Source organism: Catharus ustulatus, chromosome 22 (assembly GCF_009819885.2).
Source record: "Catharus ustulatus isolate bCatUst1 chromosome 22, bCatUst1.pri.v2, whole genome shotgun sequence".
Taxonomy (NCBI): domain Eukaryota; kingdom Metazoa; phylum Chordata; class Aves; order Passeriformes; family Turdidae; genus Catharus; species Catharus ustulatus.
The window spans coordinates 10,585,018-10,610,767 of record NC_046242.1 but is presented as its reverse complement, the minus strand read 5'-3'; the positions used below and the strand labels follow the sequence as shown (position 1 = coordinate 10,610,767).

At 47.5% G+C, this 25,750-nt stretch overlaps 1 protein-coding gene across 2 annotated transcripts in view; it reads right to left on the bottom strand.

Annotated features, from left to right (window-relative positions):
- Positions 1-25,750, bottom strand: part of RNF43 (ring finger protein 43) — a 57,867-nt gene that overhangs the window by 19,474 nt on the left and 12,643 nt on the right. The window lies entirely within an intron of this gene.

Sequence of the window (25,750 nt, the reverse complement as noted above, 5' to 3'; positions counted from 1 at the left end):
AAGTGCCAGGAATGCTGTAGGCAGTGACAGGGGAGCTTTTTGCTGCCTGTGCAGTGATACAACCTAGCACCAATCCCACATCCACAAGCATCCAGCACCTAGAGTTGGGAGGCATCACAAAGCCACAGAGCTACTTTTGGTAGCACCAAGTCTTGGGCATCAAAACAAGAACAGGTCTAACAAAACTATGAAAGTAAGTTAAAATCATCAAATTCTAAGATGACAGCATATAAACCAACTAGCTCTAATATCTAATGCAAATGTCTGTGGTTGTGAGTTTGTATCCAACTCCTAATCATGTCTGAAACTGCTTAAAACCAAAGTAAAAGCAAAGGATTTCAGTGAAATTTGAAATATTTTAAAATAAAAGTTCATATCCTTTTGTCAAAACACTGGTCTACTGGAAGGTGTCCCTGCCCATAGCAGTGGGGACAACTAGGTGATCTTTAGGTCCCTTCCAACCCAAGCCATTCTGGGATGCTACAATTCAGACACCAGAGTTCAGGACATCAGACAGAGTGCAATTGTACCAAGCCAAGCACCACAAACTCTAGAAATTCAGGTTTTCAGGGAAGCAATAGGATCTGTTATGGCTTGGAGCAGTCAGGGAAGCTCCCAAAAAGCCCCTGCTCCCTTGGAGCACTGACAGGTGCTGCCTTGACCAATACCAAGATAGCATCCAAGTGGCCATGATCCTGCTGGATTCACCCAGAATACCATCACTTTGTGCTCTGCTTGCCTGGCTGGGAGCTTGGGTTAATGTATGATCATGGCTTTAGGTTAACATGTGCTTGTCACAGCCACAGAAAAACACCAAAGGAAATGCAGCGTGTGTTTCGGGATAGCTCCAACAGCTCAGAGGGACCCCAGCTGAGCCTTCTCTGGGCTACACCTAGAGCCTGGGGGAGCAGGGAAGGACCTTGGAGCTATATCTGACCCTGGCTGTGACACTCACAGGGCAGTGACAGGCCCGTGTGCTGAGTTTGGAGCAGCCTTTCTGTGACCAGGACTGCTGGGCCTGATCCCAGCATTAGGGTGAGGGGCCCTGGCACAGGGTGCCCAGAGAAGCTGTGGCTGTCCCTGGATCCCTGGCAGTGTCCAAGGTGAAGACGGACTGGGCTTGGAGCAACCTGGGATAGTGGAAGGTGTCCCTGCCCATGGCAGGGGGTGGAACAAGATGAGCTTTAAGATCCATTACAACCCAGGCCATTCCATGATTCTGTGATTAATGATAAACACCAGGAATATGAGCAATCAGCCAAGCTGCTGCACCTCCAAATGTGCATGTGGAGCATATGGAAAATGCTGGTAGCTGCTCTGGAGCAAGACCCAGATGATAAATCTGGAGAAGACCAGCTGAGGAATGCTGGTCCTTGCACCTGAGACCCTTCCCACACAGGCATCTGTGAGGATGGACCTGAGGCAGAGCAGTGTCCCCTCGTTATTCTGTGCTGAGTCCCTCACAGACATGGGGAGCCTTCTCAGCACCCTGCAATATCCAGGGGCAGATCAGGGGCATTCCTGGGGCAGGGACACAGGCACCATTCAACACAGCCACACACTCTCTGCTCCAGAGACCTCTTCCCTCTCCTCCCCTCAGCTCCTACTGTTTGTTGCCATACAGGCAACTCCTCCAGCAGCAGCACAGCAGCAAGACATGGTTCTTATTTTCTACATCCTTCAACATAATTCCTTGGCATTCCACTGCTCTATCCCTGGCATTATGAGTGAGGCATCCTGGCTGCACATTGCGCTTACAGGACAAGAGCAGACCTGAAAAATAATCCAAGGATGATGTGGAAAAACATATATTTATAAGACTTCTCAATGCAGAGAAGTTGTGCCCGATGTGTGGCTGCAGAGTCAGGATCCCTTGCTCGCTCCTGGATCTGTGTCTGCAGATGTGCTCCCAGGCTGGGCACCCCTCTCTCTGCTGGGCTGGGCACCTCTGCAGCACTGACTGCCACAGCTACGGGCCATGGTTGCTTATCTGATCTAGGAGACAACAAAATCTCACTGCTGGAGAGAGGGGGTATGTTCATACCCAAAATCAGAAAGGTTTCATCCATGCTGCCTAAATCCCACCACACTCCTGTTCCAGCACTCCCCGCTCCCAAGGGCTCGCAGTCAGCTCGGGTTATTGTGCTGGACCCCACAGTGCTGTTCCAGCTGGGGTCCCCTGGTGGAAGTCACATTGCTGCTCTGACAGATCCTTCTCCCAGGACAATTTCTGCCTGGCTCTCTGCTCCTGGGATCCTAGGGTGGGCTAGGATCAGCTGGCAGGGTTTGGACCCACTCTTGGGTGATTCAGCCCTGCACCTCTGTCCATGTCCTGGCCTTGGTAAGTCACTGTCAATGCGCAAGCCCAGCTTTGTCAGTCCATCTGTCTCTGTCATCACATCCTTCCTGTCACACCTTCAGAGAAGACAGAGAGCTCCCCCTCATCCCTATTTTCTTGCTATCACCTTTTTGGTTTCTTGTTTCCTTACCATAAGGCCTGTCTTTATTTTCTACCTTTTCTGTCCACAGTGCCTCTCCTAAAATACTGAATTTCACTTTTTTAACTCCTCCTTGCCATCTTTCCCACTTTATTCCCACCAGTCCCACCACCTTCACACTGTCCCTCCCAGCATCACTCACAGGTTGCACTGAACAGCAGAAACATGGGGAAGCATCCTGGGGTATCAGGCATGGAGAGGTGCCCAAGTCCCACTTGGGAGCTTCATGTAGAAAACAGGAGCAAAAAAGGTGACCCTGAGAGGTCATCTAGCCCACTTTGATGCCTGAAGGCAGGATCAGCCAGACCTAAAACATTCCTCAGAGACACTTGCTCAGCCTGTTTTCAAGAACCTCCAAAAAGGGGGACTTCTCACCCACTCCAGGACTCCCTTCTCCTCCACACCAGAAAGCATATTCCAGTGCCTTAGTGAAGTCAGTTTTGCTCCAGCCTGAGCCTATTAATTCTCACTGAATCAACCATGCCCATGGAAAAGAGATTATTTGTACTTTTTTTTTTTTCTTTTTCTTTCTCCCCAAGGAGCCTTTAAATATTTCTGTTCCCTTTTCTGTTCACCAAGGAGTCCTGAGGAAAAAGGGCTGAAAAAGGACTCAGAGAAGGTCCTCAGTCTTCTCTGTAAGGGAACTCAGAGCACTTCCCACGCTTTCTTCATGGGGGAGGAATCAAAATTTGATCTGATCTGAATTGGCAGGAGAAATGTTATGACCAACCCATAGGATTGGCATGGAAAAGACAGGAAGAGAACAGGACAGGAGAGTGTTCGCCCAAGGGCTTGAGAAAAATCTGGACTGAGCTCTTCACCACACTGACCACCATTCCAGAAATTGCAGGCAGCAAATACCAAAATGCACTTGAAGAAGTCAAGAGCTATGCAGGGAATGGTAGATTGATGATCCTGACTTCCCTGGCAAAAGAAAAGCCAGGCTAAAAAAAAAAAAAATAAAATAAACAGGCTAATGAAGAGAAGGGAAGAACTAACAGGGCTTTGGAAAAGGAAAGGGATGGTTCACAGAGCCACAGGGTTCCTCAAAGCAGTAATTGAGTGTAGGACTAAAGGCAGTTCCATAAATGCCAGGCTTTGGTGTCTCTTCTCCTGCTCTTCTGCAAGGTCAAGGCTATGGAGGACAATGGAATATTGTGCAGTACTGCCCAGGGAGAAGGACTTTGGACATGGCCTGGAGCAACAGAACAAGGGGGAATAGCTTCCCACTGCCAGAGGGTGGGGATAGATGGGACCTTGGGCAGGAATTGTTCCTGTGAGAGCGGGCAGGCCCTGCCACAGGGTGCCCAAAGAAGCCGTGGTTGCCTCTGGATCCCTGGCAGTGCCCAAAGCCAGGCTGGACAGGGCTCGAAGCACCCTGAGATGTCCCTGCCCATGGCAGAGGGTGAGATGAGATGGGCTTTAAGGTCCTTTCCAATCCAAACCATTCCAAGGTTCTATGAACTTCAGAACTAAAGAGAAGAAAGCACGGCAGCCCTTACAATGAACTCACCAGGACAGTCCCAAGGCAAACTGCCTTGCCCAAATATTCACAAACCACATGGAAAATGAGAGGGATGGTGAAACGACTGAGTTCTTAAGTAATACATAAAATTCCAAGTTGTTAAATATTAAAACAGTCTAGTGAAGGATCGCATGATATTAAAAAATGCAAATATGAAAAAATATACTGACTCCTCCTACAGTCTCCTACAATATACCAGGTATTTTACACAGGGATGAGTTCTAGGTGAGCTGTTAATGAACAGGAAAGAGTTTTATGGAAGTTATGGAGTTTTATGCGGGGAATTTTATGGAAACTGTTGTTGAATCACCCAAAGCAGTCACAAAGCAAACAGGCATTACTGTAAAAAAACAAATGAAAAATGAAAATCCACTAGATAAAGCTGCAGTGTGTCAACATTTTGATTATTATAAAAAGTCCTGCCCACTCCATCTTTTGTACATCCAGATTTTTGTACAAGTGATTAAGTGAACAAGAATACTTCAGCTTAGTACAGGTGGGATATATTAAAGCTACAAAAGCTCATTAAAAATATGAAGAATTCACGGATCAAAACACCAGGAAGAGCTGTTAAATGCAAAGGTGGGGACACCAGCCTGCTGCAGTCAGGGGGCTGCAGAGAAGCATCTATTGGGATTTGACTGTGCTCTGCCCTTTTTGGGGCTGCAGGGGAACTGCACGCACAGGGTTCTGCACTAACCTCCCCACTTAAAGACTTTTGCCACAAATATTTCATCTAGGAACCAAACTCCAGAATGCAGCTGAGACTCGTGGTCAGTGGTGCCAGGAGAGCATCTGCTTCCAGAACACCAGCAGAGCCAGCTGCTGCCTTACCTGTGGGACAGTACTGTGACTTCTGTCTGTGTGCCGGTACCACTTCTCCTTCCCCTCCTCTCACCAGTATTCCAGCAGGTGGAATCCCATGAAAGACCTTGAGGGAATGCTCACACATGCAGGGCCAGGAGAAGGGTGCAAGGATTTTGTCCAGGACAGCAAGGCCTCCCCTGCCACAGCTCATGCCAGGACCATTATCCACATGCCAATGGTGCCACAGCCTCGAGTGGATGAAATGCCTTCTGGAAAAGCTCTTTCACAGAGGAGTTACAGCCAAAGCAGCAGTGAGTGGATGAGCCAGGGACCTACAGTATCACAGTGGCACCTTTGGGGACATGGAGCATCTTGGACATTGCTGTGTCACATCCATGCATCCATGGGAGCCACCTACTGCCTACTGACTGCCCTGCTGGCTTCACCCAGCTGTGTCAGATCACTGTCACCCAGCATGAGCCCCTGAGGCAGGATACAGATATTCCTGGATTTGTGGATATGTCTGGCTCAAGACACCTCTTCCCTGCTGGAATTCTGTCAGTGAGCCTCCGAGCAAAGTATGGTTTATATTCCATTGTAGGCTTCAAAACGCAAGTGGAAGTGGTTCTCCTACCACACTCTCCTTTGCTGCCAACACTAGCCTGGCTGTAAGAATTACTGGCAAGATCCTCTGCTGGGTCTATGAGGAAATGGAAACAGGGCACCTGAGCCAGGATTCCTGTGGGAAGGAGCAGGGCAGATGTCTCAGTTCTAGAAGGCAGATGTGCACCTGCACAGTGCATCTCCCAGAGGTGTCAGAGTGTGGGTACTGTCCAAACTTCTGGCACCAGGGACTCCTCCAGGACCGTGCACAGCTGGGATGGAACATGCCATGTATACTTCTTAGTCACCGCAGAATGCTCCTTATGGCAACACTGCCCTGTTGGGACAACCCAGTCACCAGATTCTCCTCTTCCAGCCTGCCCCAAAGCTCAACCTGATAAGAGGCTGGAGCCAGGTGGGGATCAGATTCTTCTCCCAGGCAAGTGACAGGACAAGAAGAAACAGCTACAGGTTGTGCCCAGGGAGGGTCAGGTTGGACATTAGTATAGATTTCTTCATGTCAGGTATTGGAAGGGGCTGCCCAGGGAAGTAGTGGAGTTCCCATCACTGGAAGTGTCCAAGGAATGGCATTCAGTGCTCTGGGCTGGGGGACAAGGAGGGGATTGGTCACAGGTCGGATTTGATGCTCTTTGAGGTCTTTCCCAACCTCAGTGATTCTGTGACTTTGTGAATAATGTGGTGTGAATGTCTTCATTGCTGTAAGAAAGGCTCTTCCCAGTTTACCTGAACTCTCCAGCTTTACCAGCTGAACAGAAGCCACTCTTACCCCAAGACCATTCCACTCCACTCACAGACAGCAGCAAGAATGACAGGACACTACCACTGGCACAGGAGATGCTGGCAGGAGGCTGAAACACAGCAACAGCGGAGCTGGAAAGTGCTGTGGGACACTGCTAGAAGGACATGGGAGGATGAGGAGGGACTGGGCAGGGAGATGAAATGAATTTTAGCCAGAAAGAAGATGGAAATGGCTGGTTGAAAAAGGAAAAGAACAGCTGAGTGTTTCAAGAGGCCCAAGGAAAAATTGCCACTTCCATGACTCCTGGGCATGAAGCTCAGCCATCAGGATATGGAGCTTTTTTAATTTACCTGCATGAAGTTTGAAGAGCTGTTATAACAGCAAACACACCTTATCCACATGTGAGTCACAGACAAACACATTCATTGATAACAGATGCATTTTTCTTAGAGAGACTCAGGTCCTACCTCAATGTGTGAACAGCTCTGACAACCATCTAAGTCTCCCGAAGGAACAGCCAGAGGTGGGACAGGAGACAAAGGACCTACAAGGTGCCAGTGCAATACTCCCATGCTTGTGCCCTGACAAGGGTCAGCAGGGCCTGAGGGTTTGACACAACAAATAAGACCCTGATCAAGAAGTAACTCTTTCCCTCTCCTTTTCATTACCAAGCTGGTGAACAACAAAGAGCAGCGCTGAACCCAAGAGGGATGTTTCTTTTGATTATCACATGTGCAGGATTAGAGGGTTTAGGTGAAGTCAGGATCTTTTCTGCTGCTCTCTGCAACTCCCTGAAAAGACTTTACAGCCAAGTGGGGGTCAGGCTCTGCTCCCAAGGAATAAGGGACAGGACAAGAGGAAATGGTCTCAAACTATGTCAGGTTGGACATCAGGATGAATTTCTTCACAGAAAGGATGGTCAGGCCTCAGAAGGGGCTGCTCAGGGAGATGGTGGAGCACCCATCCCAGGAGGTACCCAAGGAAGGCCTGGATGTGGCACTCAGTGCTCTGGGCTGGTGACAAGGTGGGGATCAGGCACAGGCTGGACTTGATGGTGCAGGAGGGCTTTTCCAACCTAAATTATTCCCACGGAGCTGGAGAAAACTCTCAAATGCCTCTCACTGACAGGTCTGCTGAAGTTTGCTCTCTTGCAGACAGAGAAGTCCCACATGAGGGAAGCAAGTGTCACTTCTATTGGCCCAGCCACGATGTGAGGATTGTAAGGACTGGCAAGGAAACCTCTGGAAAAGTTCCATAACAAGGTCTGGTTAAACTATCTCTGTCTGCTCCACACATTCATGTTGGAGTATCAAATGCAAAGGGAGTCTGTTGAGCCCTGGCAAGCTGGCCCAAGTCACGGGAGAGGAGAACAGCTCATGCTCCTCTGCCTCAAGCACTCTGCAGGCAGTCTGGATCCCAAATCCCATGGAAATCATCCAACCCACACTGACCTGCTCACCTCACACACCTTGGAGGGCCCAGCCTGTCCCCACTCTGGAGCCATCTCCATCCTTGAAGACCCTCTTTGACATGATCCTCTGTACTGTGCTGCCAGTGGCTGGGAGGTTAAAACTGTCCCACAGAACTCACACAAGTCTTGTCCCTCTGCAGCCTTTGGAACACTGGCAAAGCCCAAGCTGTGCTGGCAGCTCTCTCACCTCTCCAAGCACAGAGGTCCCTTGGGACCAGCTCAGGGGTGGCACAAACACATGAGGACTCCCACAACTGGTCCGTGAAACACTTGAGATAGCTCTGACCCCTAAAGCAGTTCTGCAGTGATGCGCTACATACAGAGACTCACCTGAGCCCAGATGGCTTTACTGCAGCCACTGGGTACTTTTCCTCAACCACCAGCTTTTTACAATGGATTTCAAAGTTAAAACCCTGACAACTGATGCCAGAAAGAGCATTCTTGATCTTCTAGAAAGGAGAAAGTGGATCTAGAAGAGTAAAGACTGAGAAGAAAATTCTTTTTGGGGCCAATTAAGCAACAACTTCTTCTGAAGCATCACACATCTTCAGGAGGGCTGAACTGCTTCTGGAAAGAGACCAAAGGGGTCTCCAGAGGTTGATGTGGACTGGGAAATTCTCTAAAACTCTCCTGACAATGAAACTCAGCAGCGTTGCTGCCTGGAAATGTCAGGACCCTGACAAGGTCTTGAACCAGCACTGTGGCCATTTCTGGAGAACCTGTTCATAAGTTTGTTAGGATTGCACATGGAGCTGTTGTCACCAGGGAAAAGCCACAGCCAGGAGATGGGCTTGGAATGCAGGAGTCACCCCAGGGAAAAGTTGCAGGCAGGAGAAGGGTTTGGGGTGGAGGAGCCACCCCAGGGAAAAGCTGCAGGCAAGAGATGGGTTTGGGGTGGAGGAGCCACCCCAGGGAAAAGCTGCAGGCAAGAGATGGGTTTGGGGTGGAGGAGCCAGCCTTGCTGAACCTTCCTGGCTGGCGCCGGGGGGAGAATTGCCTGATCCCTTCCCCCTCCATCTCACTGGGCTCCACCGGCAAGCCAGGTGCAGAACAAAAGGAAAGTAATGATTTAGTTATTGCTGCAGCGCCGAGGGTTTGAAGGTCAAGCGCTCAGCACAGCAGCCACTGTAGGGCCAGGCCTGCTGCAGCCCTGCAGCCAGAGCTGCTCCACAGGGGCTGGCGCTGCGCTGCTCCGGCTCCTGCGCGGGCACATGAAAGGTTTCTCTCTAATGTAATAACTGACGGCCTCTTCAGTGCCGTTTGAACTGTTTACAGACCGAGTTAACGATTACAGGCAATGTGTACCTTGGCTGCTGCCCAAAATTCTTACCCACCCGCCAGATATTATCAAAGAGCCCTTCACTGCTGGCCTGGAGTCCTTCCAAAGCACAGCACTGAAATGCCGGTGTAGAGGAGGGGCCTTGCACGCTCCCTCATGAAATCCAAACTAGAAAGTCACAGATCTGCTCTGGAGAGATGTCCTGGGATCCAGGCGCCAAGTCACGTAGAGACACAGGAAGGCCCGAGGGCTCCCTGAAGCTCCCCGTGCCCAGGGCCACACGTGGGTGGGCCCGTGCCTGCAGGACATCGGTCACGGCTCTGCTGTGCTGCCTTCTCGGCCTTCAGAGAGGACACTACACAGCCCACGAGCTCCACCTGTCCAGGTTTCCCTCCCTGCATGAGGTCACTGCCATCCATACCTGGTTCTTCACACATAACCTGGGTGGTTATGTTATTGCTGGTGGTTACACAGCTTAAAGCTCCTCCTGCCAAAAGCGTTTTCAATACTCTCATGCCTAAGAGTGAGGACAAGAACAAGCCAGGTGGTGAGAGATTAGATAAAATCACTTCCATTGTTATTAGTAGATGGAGAAATGCAGGTGTAGGTATAAGGTCTGGCTAGATTTGGGCTTGAAAACAAGCCCCAGTTCTCTGGGGCAAATTGCACTAGGTCTGGAAATCCCATTGAAATGAAGGGGTGAAATAAAGAACTGGCAAGCTGCTCTAATTACAGCTGAGTAACACAGAGCCACATTCAAGCAGCACTGAGGCTGCAGAGCAAACTCAGCTTCCGAGCAGGAAATTCCGCAGCTGCAGAGAAGAGCCTGTTCTACCCACACTTCTGCACCCACAGCCACCTGGGAAGGCTCAGCGAGAGCAGAAGCTCATCTCTGCACTATGCTCTACCCTGGAAGGTCCTGTCAGAGGCAACTTCCTAAATACAACTAGGAAAAAAAAAAAAGATTTCCATCTCATATAGAAACTTGTCTCACAGTCCATCAGTTTCCCTCACCACCAAGCTTTAGGCTGTGAAATGCTATTTAATGCCATTCACGTGCAGACTGTGCCATCATCTTCAAGGAAACACCAAACCATTGTCAAAGAAGTGCTGCTTCAGTCCATCCCAGAGTTCCAAACTCCCAGCTACACCAGCAGCAGGAACTGATTCATCCTGTGCTTAGGAAGAGCCTGCATAGTACTGGTCTACCATCACCCCAAAGCTCTTGGTGCAGAATGACAGGTGATAAAACTATGAAACTTTAATTTAAATTTTGCTCCTGTGTTCCTAAAACAAGTTACTTTGTCCAGCACAAAAAAAATGCAAACTCATCCCTTTCACAGGCTGACAACAGATGGACTTTCCGAAGGACGCTTTCCAGAGAAGGGCTGATGCCTTCACTCCATGCCAGTTCTGTCTTGAAATATGTTCTATATCAGCAGGTCCTGGGCACAAGGACAAAGATTGAACAGCTAAAGGAATAAACTATTTGTTTTTCAATCTCACTCTGCACTGGCTTCCTACTGTTTTATTGCTCAGATGTAGTTTTCTGTAGTACGGATGCGAAAGTAGCTGGCGGAGTCTCTCTTGCTGGACATTGCTGCATTCCCAGAAGACAGAAACGCAGATGCAAATACATTTGCTGTGATTTGATTCAATGAAACTTGCTGGTACAGTGCAGTACACGACAGAAATTGGTTCCTCCTACACTTACTTGCTAAGACATGAGTTCAGGCCCTCTGGGATCTGCAATTCCCTGGCTGCTATCAATGACATCACTGACATCTAAGGAGGTGCAGGAATCCCAAGAATGCAGCTGTGAGCTCCTGGGGATGCTGAGCTCATCTACTGCTGCAGGAGGCACCAAAGATGGGGCGTCTGGGTGGCACTCCTGCCTCACTTCCAACCTACACTCACTGCTCTTCTTGAGGCCACACAACACCTGGGCTGTACCAGTTTAAACAGCAGAAGTAAAATTGCTTGAAAATTTCTTTCACTGACACCTTCAGATGCTGAGCAGAAACAAGAATTTCAGCACAGGCCCAAAGAGTCAGACCCAAAATTAACATAACCCTGTGACCTGGGCAGGAACTGATGCCCAGGAAGTTCCATCTGAATATGAGGCAGAACGTCTTTCCTGGGCAGTGCCCAAACCCTGAATAGGCTGTCCAGGGAGGGGATGGAGATATTCCAGAGCCATATGAACACAATCCTGCACCCTGTGCTCTGGGATGACCCTGCTGAGTAGGGAGGTGGGACCAGGTGACCCACGGTGGCCCCCTTCCAGCCTGACCATTCTGGGATTCTGGGAATCTGTGACCCCACTATCACAAGCCAGCAGAGAACACTCAAAGAGTGGTTTTCCATTTGTTGTTCCACTTGGGATACCTTCCCAGCATTACTGGAGTTACTGATCTGGGAGTTGTACCCAGAGCCAGCTGGTGAACCTTATTTCCTTTTATCCCATTTATACTTGTTCCACAACATTCCGGGCAATTGATCTCAACAAAGGATTTCTGAGAAGTCAATAAAATACTCTTTCTTGAACCGAAGATAATTTCACAGGAGAGTTCCAAGAGTGAGTTCTTTTAACCACCCTTGCTGCATCCTGGGGGACTCCAGCCACTGAAGATCACAGAATCCCAGAATGGTTTGGATTGGAAGGGACCTTGGAGACCATCTCATTCCACTCCTTGCTATGGGCAGGGACACCTTCCACTAGACCAGGTGGCTCCACAATGTCAGAGATGTTCAAAGAGCTGAGCTGGCACACTGGGAGGAGACTGAAGCAGGTAAGCATGAAACTCTTCCCTTAGTTTCAGCCTGTTGGGCCTCTGGAGACTCCAACATTCATCACCAAAGGGCAAGTCTCCAGGTTATCAGGGACAGGGATGACAGAGATCTTGCCCCAGGACTCAAAAGACTGAGGCCAAAAAAGTGGAGAAATTTCAATTTTCAGGCATCTCTCCTGCTGTGTCCAGAGCAGCACAGAGCAGTGAACACACAGGATGAAGGAAAAACAGGGTAGGAAGTGAAGCATTCTCTGCTTAACAGAGTGAGATCCAGTGGATGCTCTACCCACTGCCTTCACTCAAGGGCCCCAATAATTTGACCAAACATTCATTTGAAATAACTGAGTTCTACCAGCTGTTTTCTTCCAAGGAATAAGAAGGGAGCCACTCACAGCCCATTTGTTTGGGGCAGTGAAAGGAGGTGAATTGTGACATCACCTCCACTGGAGCATCCAGCCCTCATCATCCTGGATCTCTGCAACGGGGACAGAGGAGGATCAGTGCTGGGATAATGAGGACATCTGGAGCCACAGTAGTTGAAACTACAAGAAGTTCAGAAAGGAGAAATTCCTTCTGGTTACTGGAGGGAGGTCTCTTGCTGTCATCCCTGGTTCCTGAAGAGGAGGAGACACAATGGATGGAGTGTCCATTGGCACCTGCCAATTCTTCGTTTTTCTAGTTTTTTCTTAACAATGACACTGGCCCCTGCCAGACAAAGACCACTGGGAGAGTCAAGCACTGTGTGAAGCTTCTGCTTTGGCTGCCCAGCGCTGAAACTCTGTTGTGTAAAATGAGCCATGAACACCTTGGTTCATTCACCTTGGCTTGGTTCACTCATGCAGACTCTGGTTCCTGGGCTCCACTGCCTTTTCTCCAGGTTCTGCAGGGTGCAGGTGGTTGCTGCAATCACAGATTCTCCCTCTTTATTTGCTGCTTTTCATCTTGTGGTGCTCCCACTCCCAAGGCAGGATGGCTGAGGGAGATTTACTGCACAGCCATGTTGGAAGCATGGGAAAAAGCTTTTTGGTGTGGTACCTCACCCCTCTGTGCCACAAAACATCCCTACTCTTGCCCTGATGGCCTGGGAAAATGGCAGGTGCCCATCTCCCAGGGAAGGAGAGAGCTTGTTGTACTGGATCCCATGTCCAGAGCCACACCAGGTCCACACCATGTGGATTTGCAGCTCTTTGCAGAAAGCACACTCTATGTACAGCTGTGCCTTGCTGGCATCACAGGGAACCTGTTGGTGTCTGCTCATGACTCTGCAAACTCTGCAAGGGACAATTTTTCGTCACAGCTCAGTTGATTTCTCCCCTGATCCAATGCAGTTGCTTTTCCCACCAGTATTCCCTAAAGTCACACTGAACAATGTTCATTTACACTGCCCAGTACACTGAGCTCTTGGTTCCCTCATGCAACTGGCATCCCTGTCAAGGGGGAAGGACAAAAAGCCATTGTAGCCAAAACCTCAAGAGCCTGCCCCAATGGTTTCTGTGGTATTCAGAATCAGTGCAACACTTGAGAACACAGGGATAAATCATTAACAAGTCATTATTGTTCACAGGTATTTTTGGCAGGAAACCACTGAGGTCAACTTGGACAAACTGCTGTGGGGTAGTGGGGGTGGCACTTTTCCTGCAAGAGCATTCAAATCCTCTTCTAATATCAAGAAATAGGCTGGAAGTGACCTTCCTTGCTGAATCTAACCAAGATGGAGAGCAGCACAGCTCTTCCTTCCCGCTCTTCTTGGCCTGAGCTGTCTCTGTGATCAATCCCTCACGTCCGCTCTCCGCCAGCACTGTTCATCACAGCTCCCCTGGCAGCACGGGCAGCCTGACAGCCCAAACACCACTCCAACCCAAGGATCTCACAGCTCCCACCAATCACTTCTGCTACAGGGAGCTGGGGAATTCCCAAATCCTGCTGCTTCTCTCAGAGATCTGTCCAAGGATGGTTGTTTCTCATGCTTTGGAAACCTGCAGAGATGCTGCTTCTGTACAACTGTATCAATTCCCCCATCCCCAGCCAAACCCACTGGCTCAGTGGGCAATGGGGCGGATGAATCCATGTGCCATCTGCTCCCTGGGCCATCAGCACTGGAAGCCAATGCTGAGAGCCATCTCCATAGTTAATATCCTGAAGGCTGATCCATCCTCACAGCTTCCAGTGCCGTCAGACACTCCAGCTTCCATGGAAAATTATTAATTCTTCTTGTCATCCAGTTTCCTGCTCAGTGGCCAACTGGCCACTGACCCCACTGCTATTTAGCTGCTGTAAATCAAGTGCCACAGGACACTTCCAGAGCACCATGATGTGGCAATTCCTCCGAATATGGGGATGTGGTCTGTTTAGAATTAAGTAACCAAACAATTTGGATACAAACAGCTTAAAGGTTGTGGTGTGTTGGTTAGTGTGAGCTCCTGCCTGGGAGATACAACATCAACAAGGGACTCCTTTTAAAGCCCTAAAAAGTCTTCCAGAAGATGCCATGGATTCAGCTCAGCTGCTCAGGCAGTTTCATCCCCAGACAGCTTGGGATGGTTAGGCGGTGATTTTATTTTTTACTAAGAAAAACTACTTTCAACTTTGACATTTAAAAATTGCCTTCCGTAAGCACAAAAAAATTTCTTTCCAAACTCACTGGCTTCTGGACACATTCATGGAAGCCAAGAAAACCAGTCAGGTAACCAAGTCCAGCTCCTGAGGCAGCCCATGTTTCCATCTTTCTCTAAAAATACTGACTCCACAACTGCAGACCCAGGCAGGGACACTTGTACTGCAAAGGGACACAACAGCTGCTTTCCAAAAGCCTGAGGAATGCTCAGGTAATTCAAAACAGTTCTTCTGCCCAGCCTGACCAAAGAAGGTTCATGACAGGGCTGCCATCAAGTAGGGTTTAACAGGACTGTTTTTTCCCTGGAATGGTAACAAACAGTGTTCAAAGAAAATCTTTGACATGGTCATATTGGCTGAGGTACAGCCTGAGCTACAACCAACATTTCAAGGACCTTCATGCCATGGAGCACCCAACAGACTTTAAATCCAGCCAGAAAAATTGCAGGAGTAGAATCTTCTCAGGCTACCAGGTCACACACAGGGGATCCCCCAATGCTTTCTTTCCAGGGATTATTCCTCTGCATTGCATTTTGTCCAACTGCTCCCACTCCCAGAAATGCACCCAAGAGTTTCACTGGCTCTGGAGTGTCTCCAAAATTCTTCCACCCGGGCCCACCTGGGCTGTGCCACTGTCTGCTGTCCTCTGCTTCCACAATCTCCAGGCTCCCTTTCCCTGGTCCTTCAAAATTTCTTACATAGCCCAGAACTGGGGATGAACATCAAGTTGATTATAAAACAATTTATTTTGTTGATAGAAAATTCTTTGCAGGGCGTGAACAGCAAGAGAAAGAAAGGACTCCTCTGAACTGCAAGCTGGCTGGAAAGACCCGGAGGGCAAGAATCCGATCCCTCCTTTGAGGAGCACGGGCCTGTCTGTACAAGCTGCAGGAGCAGGAGAGCTCTGTGTGTGCAGCTCCAACAACACTCACCAGCCCTGCCTTGCCTTGCTCAGAACCAGCTCCAGCTCATGCATGGAAATGGCTCTGCTCCTCCCATTAGCACCCCTGGACAGACCTTGTCCCTCACCCCACTAATCCTCTCCTCCAGAACCAAACCTCTTCCTCATCACCTCCCTACCCACCTGCCCCACACACCCTTCAGCAGCCCCATCATCCACCCAAACCCAAATCCTTCTCTCCTGCTGCTCAGAATCACCCTGTGCATCCTTCAGAGCTCAAGAGGAAGAAATTCTCCATACAATGACCCCAGATCTGGGCAGGAACATCCACCCACCTATTATTTACTATTTACCAATATCCCACCAAATCCTTTGCCCTGGATGAAGCCAGTCTGCTGATGCCATAGCAACACTTTTAAAAAGACATCCTGAGGATGGACAGGACATGTTCCTTAGGAGCAAGGAATCTGCTTATCAACACTGAGCTTGAGAAGCCATGTCCATAGGTTTCATGTTCTCCAGCCCTAGGAACAAACATCATTCCTTGGGCAGCCAGTCCTGCTCTGGATCAGCCCCATCTGCTTCCCAAGAGGACCAAAGTCCTGCAAAGTCCTTTAAATTCAGTAAAACAAAAAATACAAAAACAACCCACTAACAATGCAGAATGGTTTGAAATCCTCCTGACAGTCTCTGCATCCTAGTATAGGTAATACCACAGGCCCACCAGCATCTCTGGACTCAGGTGTGCCACCCTGAGCAGTCCAACTGAGGATGATCCATTCCAGCACCATTTGTGTCCCACATCCAGGAAAACCGATGGGTGTGCTGGTTACCCCTACGTTTCCGTTCTCTCTCTGCCCCCACCACACAGTTTTCACAGCCTCTCATGCAGTGCTTCCACTACTGATATTTATACAAAATATACAAAGGGCTGCTCTCAGCACTCAGTGCCAGCATCTGAGCAGGGAGGAGGCAAAGGCAGTGGAGCTGGGAAGGAAGAAGGAGGTGAAACGCCCCATTCCTGGATCTCAGCATTGCCAATGAATGTGTGCTGCAGTTCCCTTTATCTCACAGAACCCCAGGCTGGGTCATGCAGGAGGGGACCACTGAGGGTCACTGGTGCCACCTCCCTGCTCAGGCAGGGCCATCCCAGAGCACAGGGCACAGGATGTGTCCATGTGGCTCTGGAATATCCCTGCTGAGGGACACTCCAGCCCCTCCCTGGGCAGCCTGTTCAGGGCTGGGCACTGCCCAGGGCAGAAGTTCTGCCTCCTGTGCAGGGACAATTGCTGGGCTCAGTCCCTGCCCGTTCCTCTGGTGCCACTGCTGGGCCCTGGAGCAGAGCCTGGGCCCTGCTCTGACTTCCCTGCAGATGTTTGAGGAGTTTCAAGTGGAACCTGGAACAGAGAGCTACTACTGTAAGAGCAAAAACATTTTGGGAAGCTTCCCTGGAGTGGTATGGGGCTGCTACCTGGGATCTCAGTCCCTGAAATCAGAGATCAAGACTTCAGGAAATGCTTGAGAAGGGGGTCAGCTCAAGTGAGTCCCAGAACACAGACCTTCCCTCAAAAGAGAAAGAGCTCCTTTGCTCCTTGGAGGAGCTGAGATCTCAGCTCCCAAGAGGAGATGTGAAAAGACTTGAATTATGGTGGTAACATAGTCCTCAACAAGGCTGGGCAAGAATTTCCACAACTGCTGTCCAGCTGATTCTGGTGGCCAGCCCCAAGCCCCCCTGCCTTGGGGCTCTGCTCAATCCCAGTGCCCTTCAGCCCACCTCACCAGTACAGATTGCTTTGGGGGAGATTTCTCATTCTCAGTCTTTTCTGCCATTCTCATCCTTTCTGAAAGAAGTACCTGTGCTTGTCCCAGCTCCCCTGCCACAATGGAGGATGCCCTGGAATCAGTGCAGCTTCCAGCTACCCTGGCCAAACCCAGGATGGGGAGGACACCAGGATGTCCATCCCTCTCTCCCCAATGCACCACAGCTGAGGAAACTCCTGCTTGATTCTTTCCCTCCTGGCTTTGTTATAAAGGTCACATGGCCCCTCCACTGCCACTCATACCCTCCCTGGGCTTGGTAGGACGTGAGGGGTTGCCAGGGAATGGAAGGGAAAGTCTGCTCAGCTAAAGTCTGATTAGGTCTGTGACAGGAGCCGAGAAGAAAGTGAAGGGTGTGGAAAAAAAGGGAGGAGAAGGATTGTTTTGGAGGAGAATAGGTCCAGAGCTCTGGACAGTTTCATTAGAGGAATATTAAGTAAATGAGTCAGAGCTTGTGGTGCCTGAGGCTCAGGAAAGCTGCTGCTGGAGTGAAGGATGGCAAGGGAAGATGAGGATCGTGGTCTGCGAGCAAGATCCAACCAGGACACAACAAGAGGAAACTTGTTGCCTGCTCAGACTTTGATGAACGTTTGCAGAGATCAAGCACTGCAGACGTTCCATCGCTGCCTCTGTCTGTGCCTGGTTCCAGCCCTGGGCCAGGCACTCCAGGGAGTCTTTCCCAACCCACTGCATTTCCCAAGGCACCGGAGCTTCCAGAGTGCTCCCCTCCAACAGCACCCTCACCCCACGCTGATCCCTCAGGTCCCTAACGTCATTTTGCAAGACAGGTTTTATGTATTCGTAGCTGGTATCTGGGGATAAAATTTGTCTCTTAATTCCTGCACCTAAAAAACTTAATATTGCACTGATATTGCATGCAAGAATGCTCTGGGCATCAATAATTCCTGCAAATGTTCCAGGCCAGGTTGGACATTGGGGTTTGGAGCAACCTGGGTAACGGAAGATATTCCTGCCCATGGCAGAGGTTGGAACTGCATGATCCTTAAGGTCCCTATCCAACCAAACATTTCTGGTTTGATGAAGAAATGTATATCACATATGTGTAAACATATATGTACGTGTGTGTGTGTGTATCTATATGTGTACATATATACAGATATACATCTGTATGTATAAATATATATATAAATATTTACCTGTACTGTAAACACAAAACCCAAGCCTGAAGTCAAGATGGGTAAGCCAAATTGCCTAATTTCAAATTACAAAATTAATTTTATAAGCATCTGGGAAATTCAAGGTAAAGAAGTTAATTCAGATGTTGTTGTGGTAACAGAGGTACAGGAATAATATAGTGGGCTGCACTAAAATATATTTAAGTGCACGAAGCAGTTTTAAAGATCTGTAGGTTGAAATTCCATGCCAGTATGGGAAAAAAATACCAAAGCTACCAACTGATGATACCTCTGTGATGATGCCAGAGACCAGGAAAGGCAAAGGCATGTGAGAAAGGTTACAGAAGTAGAAAAGCACAGTATTAACCACAGAATCCCAGAATCAGTGGGGGTTTATAAAGATCTTCAAGACCATGGAGTCCCAGCTGTGCCCAAATCCCCATCTTGCTCCCAGGTCATGGTTCTGAGTGCTGTGTCCAGGCCTTCCTTGCACACCTCCAGGGATGGGGACTCCAAACCTAGCCTGGGCAGCCCATAATTAATGGGTGACTTCAATTATGGCCATACCAGCAAGGCAAATGTTGTATTGAAGTCTGATCAAAAGACAGACTTTGGTATCTTTATCAACTTCTTTATGGAAAAGTTTGGAGCAAATGCCAAAGTAAGTGCAATCCTGGATAGTGCGCAGGGGGTTGGTTGAAGACAGATATATATCTATATATATTCTATATATTCAAATTCCCCTATTTGTAGGAAAGAAAAATTTAAAAATAAAACATTTTGAGAAACATTTTAGAAACCAAATGAAAAGGTAAAATATTTTTGGGTTACACAGAAAATATTGAGAGATTTTCTGCTGGAGGCTTGGAGTAAATTTACACCATTGAGCTCAAAAGCCAACAGTGAACAATAAAGGAAAGGAGAAGACCAGAAAGAAAAGGAACATTTTAAAAGTGGATCTTGAATCCAAAGGATGAGAGCACCAAAGACTGTAGTTTTGGCACGTTAAGGAGACTGGTCAAGAGAGAAAATCGTGCCAGGGGCTCCCATACAAACAACAAAGCCTTTTTCAACACATTAGAAACAGGACGTCTATTAGTGAGTCTCTGTGGCCAACAAATAACTCAGGGAATGAAAGATGCACTCAAAAATATTTGCAAAAAAAGCTACATGAATTGTTTGCATTGTGGGGCACCACAGAGGAAGTCAGGAAGTTCCCATGCAGAGCATTTCAGCATGGTCATAAATTACTTGGGAAAATGTGAATTAATGAGGTGACAAAATTTGCAGAAGAAATAATATTTTTTGAATTATCCACATCTCAAAATCCAAATTATCCAATCTCAGCCAGATTGGGAAGGATCTCAGACTACCCAGTGGATGGTTTATTGAGCAAGACAAGACAGGAGCTCCCACCTCCTCCCATGCTCCTGGCCACACATTCCCCACTGCTCACCCTGTCCTTGACTCCTCCATGAGGTCATTCAGCTCATTAAAACATCAGAAAATTAACTCAGCAAGAAAAACTGAGCATTTGCTGCAGTTGCAATGAGTTGGACAGGTTTGGGAAAGGGTCTCACAAGGCCAGCAAGTGAGGGATGAGCTATGGCACAGAAAGTAGGAGAGGGAAAAGCAGTAATAAGGGAAAGAGAAAGCCCTTTAGAGCAAGGACTTGGGATCAGCCCTGTGTGTAACTGCTGCTGAAATGGCTCTGTGCAGGGAGAGGGAAATTCAGTACCAGTGAGGACAAACGGATGTGCCTTGGAAGAGTCATTTGAGTTGTAAAGACAAGGATATAGACTTTAAAATAGCTCATTAAACCCAGGGGAGATCCTGGAATCATTCTGAAACACTTTCTGAAAGCATCACACTGTTGGTGGGCACTGTATTTATTTTATATTTTTATATATATATATATATATATATATTCCTGCCCTACCCAATAAAGCAGATGAAGTTAAGAATTTATGGGCAAAAAGACTGGGAAATGCTGTCCATGTCACACTTACAGCCCAACAGTCCTTTTGGTAATGGTGACTCTATCTCAACATGGGAAAATATGAAAAAGGGCACAGGTAGCAAGGTGGGAAATTTTGAGGAGCCCAGGATGCTCCACCCAGAAGAGGATGGTGCTTTGTAAAGTTGTGAACATTGGAAATTATACAAATACAGATTAATTATTCACTATTCTTCATAATGCAAAGAGGAAGGTGTCACCGCAAACCCCTTCCAAGGAAAAGGTGTAAAATAAACAATAATTCTTCTCACAGGTTCAGAGTGACACTCCCTGACGACAGATGTTGTAGAGATACAAAAGATCCAGATAACCACGGGGCAAGATCCATTCCAGCTAACAATCCAAGTATCCTATCAGTCATTTCCAGCCTGAATGACCTCAAAGCTCCTGATGCTGGATTTTGGGAGGATGGACCCACCTTGATCTTTTTCTCCTACTGGGCTTTTTCTCCTGACTCCAAACACTTGCTGTATTCACTGTGTCCATGTGTAGCCCACGCCTGCTGAGCTGCTTTGCCCCATCTCTCTTTAAAGACAAGCCCAGAACCCTCAGGTCCTTGCATGGTTCATCTGCCCTGTGACAGACACCCACACTGTGTTCAAGCAGTTGACCCAAGAAGTCCCAGTCCTTTCCAGTAACTTTCCACCAAAGATGCAAAACTCCTCTGCACAGAAAAAAACCTTTTGGAGCTGTCGGGTCTAACAACAGTGATTGGATTCCCTGAAGAAAGAAGCACCATCTTACTATTCACTTCTAGGTAAATCATTTCCTTACTTCTCAGTAAAGGCAGCTTTGGTTTCATGTTCTCCAATAAAAGTAAGAAAACTGTTGTTTGAAAACCAGCAAAGCAAGTCTCTTGTCTGTACAAAAATCCTGATCCTAAGGACATGAAGAGAGAACAACTTATGGAAACAGGGACCTCAGAGCACTGCTGGGAGAGGTTCAACACTACCTAATATCATGGAATCACAGAATCCCAGAATGGTTTGGGTTGGAGGGATGTTAAAGATCATCCAGTTCCAACCCCCTGCCATGGGCAGGGACACCTTCCACTAGCCCAGGGTGCCTCAAGCTCCAGTGTCCAACCTGGCCTTGGGCACCTCCAGGGATCAGGAGCAGCCACAGCTGCTCTGGGCACCCTGTGCCAGGGCCTCACCACTGTCAGGGAACAATTCCTTCCCCATATCCCATCCAATCCTGCCCTCTGGCAGTGGGCAGCCATTCCCCCTTGTCCTGTCACTCAAGACCTTTGTAAATAGTCTCACTCCATCCTCCTTGTCAGCTCCCTGCAGGTGCTGGAAGGCCACAATTAGGTCACACTGGAGCCTTCTCTTCTCCTGGCTGAAATATCTCAACTGATTACTGTTGGTTTACTTTTGCTGCAAAAAAAAAAAAAAAAGGCAGCAGAGCTGATACAGAATTAAACTCTTGGCTCAGACTTTCACAACTCCTGGCTCCAGGCTTTGATGTCAAGTAACTAAACCGATCAGGCAGTTTAGCAAGGCTGGCTTTATCGTGGGTATCTCTGGGGGGGGCTCCCCAAGAGAGACACCACGGTCACTGTCCTGCTGCCCTTGAACTGGCTCAGCTCAGCCTCGCTCACCTTCCTCTGCAGCATGTCTGGGAGACCCCTGGGAACACAACAATCTGTGTCTGCTTGGCTCCAGCAGGATCCCACCGATATAAACACTGACCCAACACCGTCCCAGTAAGACCAAAACAATATTGCCAGGCAAAGGAGAAAAAGCATTATCAACTTGACTTTTGTTCAGTAATCTGAATTTACAACCTTGATTTCTCATTTGAGCCTGAACTTCCAGTCAATCACAGGTAAAAGTACATTGTATTCCCATGTTCCTGCAAGGCAGCCATCCCTTACTTCTTCAGGAGATTGCATCACAGCTACCCAGGATTTTTATCAAGCAAGATCATGAAAGTGAGCTCTCAGGATGCAGAATAGACCTGAACACTTGCTCAGCTCCTTTTAAGAGAACACATCACATCTGGCTTCAGAGACTGAGTTGTTTCCTTATTTCTTTGATGTAGAACCTCAATTACTGTGTATTTGTTACCAATCGCTTTATGGTTTGAATCTTACATATACTCAAACCCATGTCTTTTTCTTTATTGCTCTGCAGCACATCTGAACAGTGGCAAGTACTGAGCTGGTAACAACTGGATTGAATTTTTGGGGGCACTAAATTATTTCAGTGAAAGAACTTTGAAAACCTGAAGGAAGCTTAATTCCCACCTCAGTGGCTGATGATGTCAAATTTTCAGTCATCTGGTCAGCAGCTCTGTTTACAAGGGCTGTTTCTTTGGGGAGGGAGTTGAGAGAAGTAAGTGCTTTTTTTTGTTCCATTTGCTGCTCTGAGGAGCTTTTAATGAATTACCTGAGATGATAATATGATTAAGTGAGGGCTCTATGCACTGTGGGCTGTGCACAGAGGTCTTGATACCTAAACAGAAGAGCACAGGAAATGGGTCACTAGAGAAGGCAATTACTGAAATGAAGGGAAAATATGGAGAGATGCTTATCTTGTTAAAACATGGTTGGAAACAAAGCAAAACAAACCAGTGAAGCTCAGAGAAAACCCAAAGATATCAGCTTACAGGTGTAGTCTGAGTGGAAATGGCAGACAGATTTTTCCTGTAAATATATCTGAAAGACAGTTCAAGTCCTGAAGTTACTCCAAACTCTGGCAAAACACAACCGAATATCCAAATTTAAAGATGAAAAAAAAATTACTTTGAAACTCAGAGCTCTCCCCCTCTACCAGTGCTCATTGGGTTATCACTGAACTGGGCTTTGTGTAAGAGAAGTTCTACAGAAACATTTGACAAGCAGGATGTTTCATTTCTTTTTTTACCCCAAGATGTTTCATTTTCTCAGAGAGAAAAGGGAGTTTGGTATCGATTTGCCTAATGAATAATTCAGCTACATGTAACAGTCAGGCTTCAAACATTTCTGTGGGCAAGACTGTACACACTGACATTTCCACAGGGGAAGAATAAACCAGAAATGCCCTTGAAATATTCATACATTGTACTGTTCTCTTCATCCTACACTAATCAATTAAGTTTAACTATTTAATAACTACCTATTTAACTGGAAAAGTCAATCAAATGGAGGAACTTATATTAGTTCTTTGTGGCAATCTCACTGCAGATAACAAACACCAAGTCCTGCACCATCATAAATAATGTCAAAACCAAGGCTTGCCACCAGCTCTGATGTCTCTTCCACATGAAAAATACACATTTTAGTATGACCAGACACAGCCTCAGATACCAATATAATCCAAGAACAAAGAGCTCAGAAAATACAGAGGATGAGGGACTCCTACTTGTGAAAGCACTGACTCTGAAAACAACCAAAGGTCAATGAAAGGACGATATCATGATGAAATAACAAATTAACAGGCTGCCAGACTGATATCATGGTCAAAAGGTCAGCTGTGAACCTCTGGGTACAATTCAGATGGAGGAGATCGAAGACCACAGGAATTGCCAGACTGAATTAAAGGAAATCCGTAACAAACACCCAAACTATGGACTGGTTTGCATGGCCACGAGGCACCCAAACCATCACTGACCTCTCCAGGCAATGTGACCCCTCCACCAGGACACAGACAAGCTACAATTCAATACAAAATTGTCCCTCTAATCTGTGCTAACATACACACATCCATAAAATAAAATCGTCAAAGATCTTAAGATTTAGCAGTTTTCACCTGGGTCCCACAGGATTTTTCAGGGAAGCAAAGGAATACTCCCAAAACACCCACAGTTCTCCAGCTTACCTCCTTAAACCCATGTTCACACAGATGCTTAGCTGGAGTTTAGAAGGTATTAAAGTTCTCAACATGGTCAACAGAATTAAACAAACACAAGGAAGTTTGTCTTCATGGAAACATCAGCCTCACTCCCTGCATTCATCTTGTTTGCTTAAAGCACTATGACCACCCAAAAATAACACTAGTTTAATTCCATCTTTTTTTCCCCTCACTTCAGAAGTCATGGCACAAAGGGTCCCAGTCCTGCCATGGAAGAAGGAAAATGTTCCAAGTATTAAGCAGTGTTCTTTGGGATGCACACTTCCATTTGTATGTGTTCAGAATGGGAAGCAGGGACAGACTCTCCATTGTGGGCTGACAATTCACCCTAAGAACAATACTCCAGTGGAAGCAGAGAGAGTAGTTCATGGAGATTTGTACCTCTCCAAATAGCCCAGTTACTATCCCTTTATCTCCTTTTCTCCTCTAAATGACAATCTACATACACATTCAGGAGGCAACTCCATGCAGTAATTCTCTCTCCACAGTAAGTGCATGGGGCAACTCAAGTACTTTAGAGTAGTCTGCAAGCCACAGTCTGCCTAATTTGGTAGCACTCTTGAAAGCACCAGCAATGGAATAGTTTCATAGAACTCTACAGCCATGCAGACATCAGGAATGGAGCCATCCTCTGGAGAGGCCATTGAACAACTTTGATTCTTGATGGAATTTACCGATGGCTGGAGGCACAACACTTGGGCAGCATCACAACATCTTCTGATACAGTATGTCATGCAATTATCAGTATCACTGCACTTCTTTATCTCCCACCTCATGATACAAATGGACAGAGGCCTCCTTCAGGGTTTGGTCCTGGGCAGACAGAAGGAGATGTTCTGCTTGACATCAGTGTCTGAGGAAACAAAGCTCTCTGTCCCTGAAGGTCTGGGGGTCACTGGGGGGAAAAGAAGAGCTGTTTTCTGGCTCCAGCAAAACTCAGGTATGACCTCAGGAAAACACGTAAGAAACCTTATCTAGCAAGGGGAACCAAAGACACTGGATGTCAAAAATTTAGCAGTGGGTCCTTCTCAGCCTCTGGTAGAATTTTGTGCTGCCAGGGAAGTCACATTTAGGAACATGGTTAGAATAACAAACAAGCTGCCACAGGCCTGTAGTGTCTGGATGGTGAGATTCTGCTTAAGATCTCATGCTGGGGTAGAAATCAATATGCTTTTATCAAAGCTTCCTACAGAATTTTAGGACCACGGAGTTAAAATTGAAAATCCTTCAGGTGACTGAATTGGAGTGATCTGTGCATCAGAGCTCACCAGGCCCAGTGAACCACCCAGAACCACTGAAACACAGTAGGTCAAGAGAAGAGAAGCTGCTTCTAAATAACAACCACCAAAATCTGGAGAGGAGAGCTCAGAGGAGGGACTGGAGCAAATGTCTTGTCTTCTGGTCAAGTCAGGCTGGGAGAACAGGTATGATGCTCCAGTCCCACTGGCTTTAACTTTCCCTCAGCCTATCCCAGCCAGACTGAAACCTGCAGAATCATCATCTTTCCTTATCTTGCATTCGGCTTTTGGGGAAGAAGGATAAGACAAATGTCAATTAATCCTTCAAGCTGCAAAATCAAGAACATGATACCAGGATTCCAAGGAACAGGCTGCCCTGTAGGCAACAGGGCCAGGACTTGTTGGCACCTGAAGAAGTGGATTTTAAAAAGCTTCTTGTTTCTGCAAGCTGCCCTT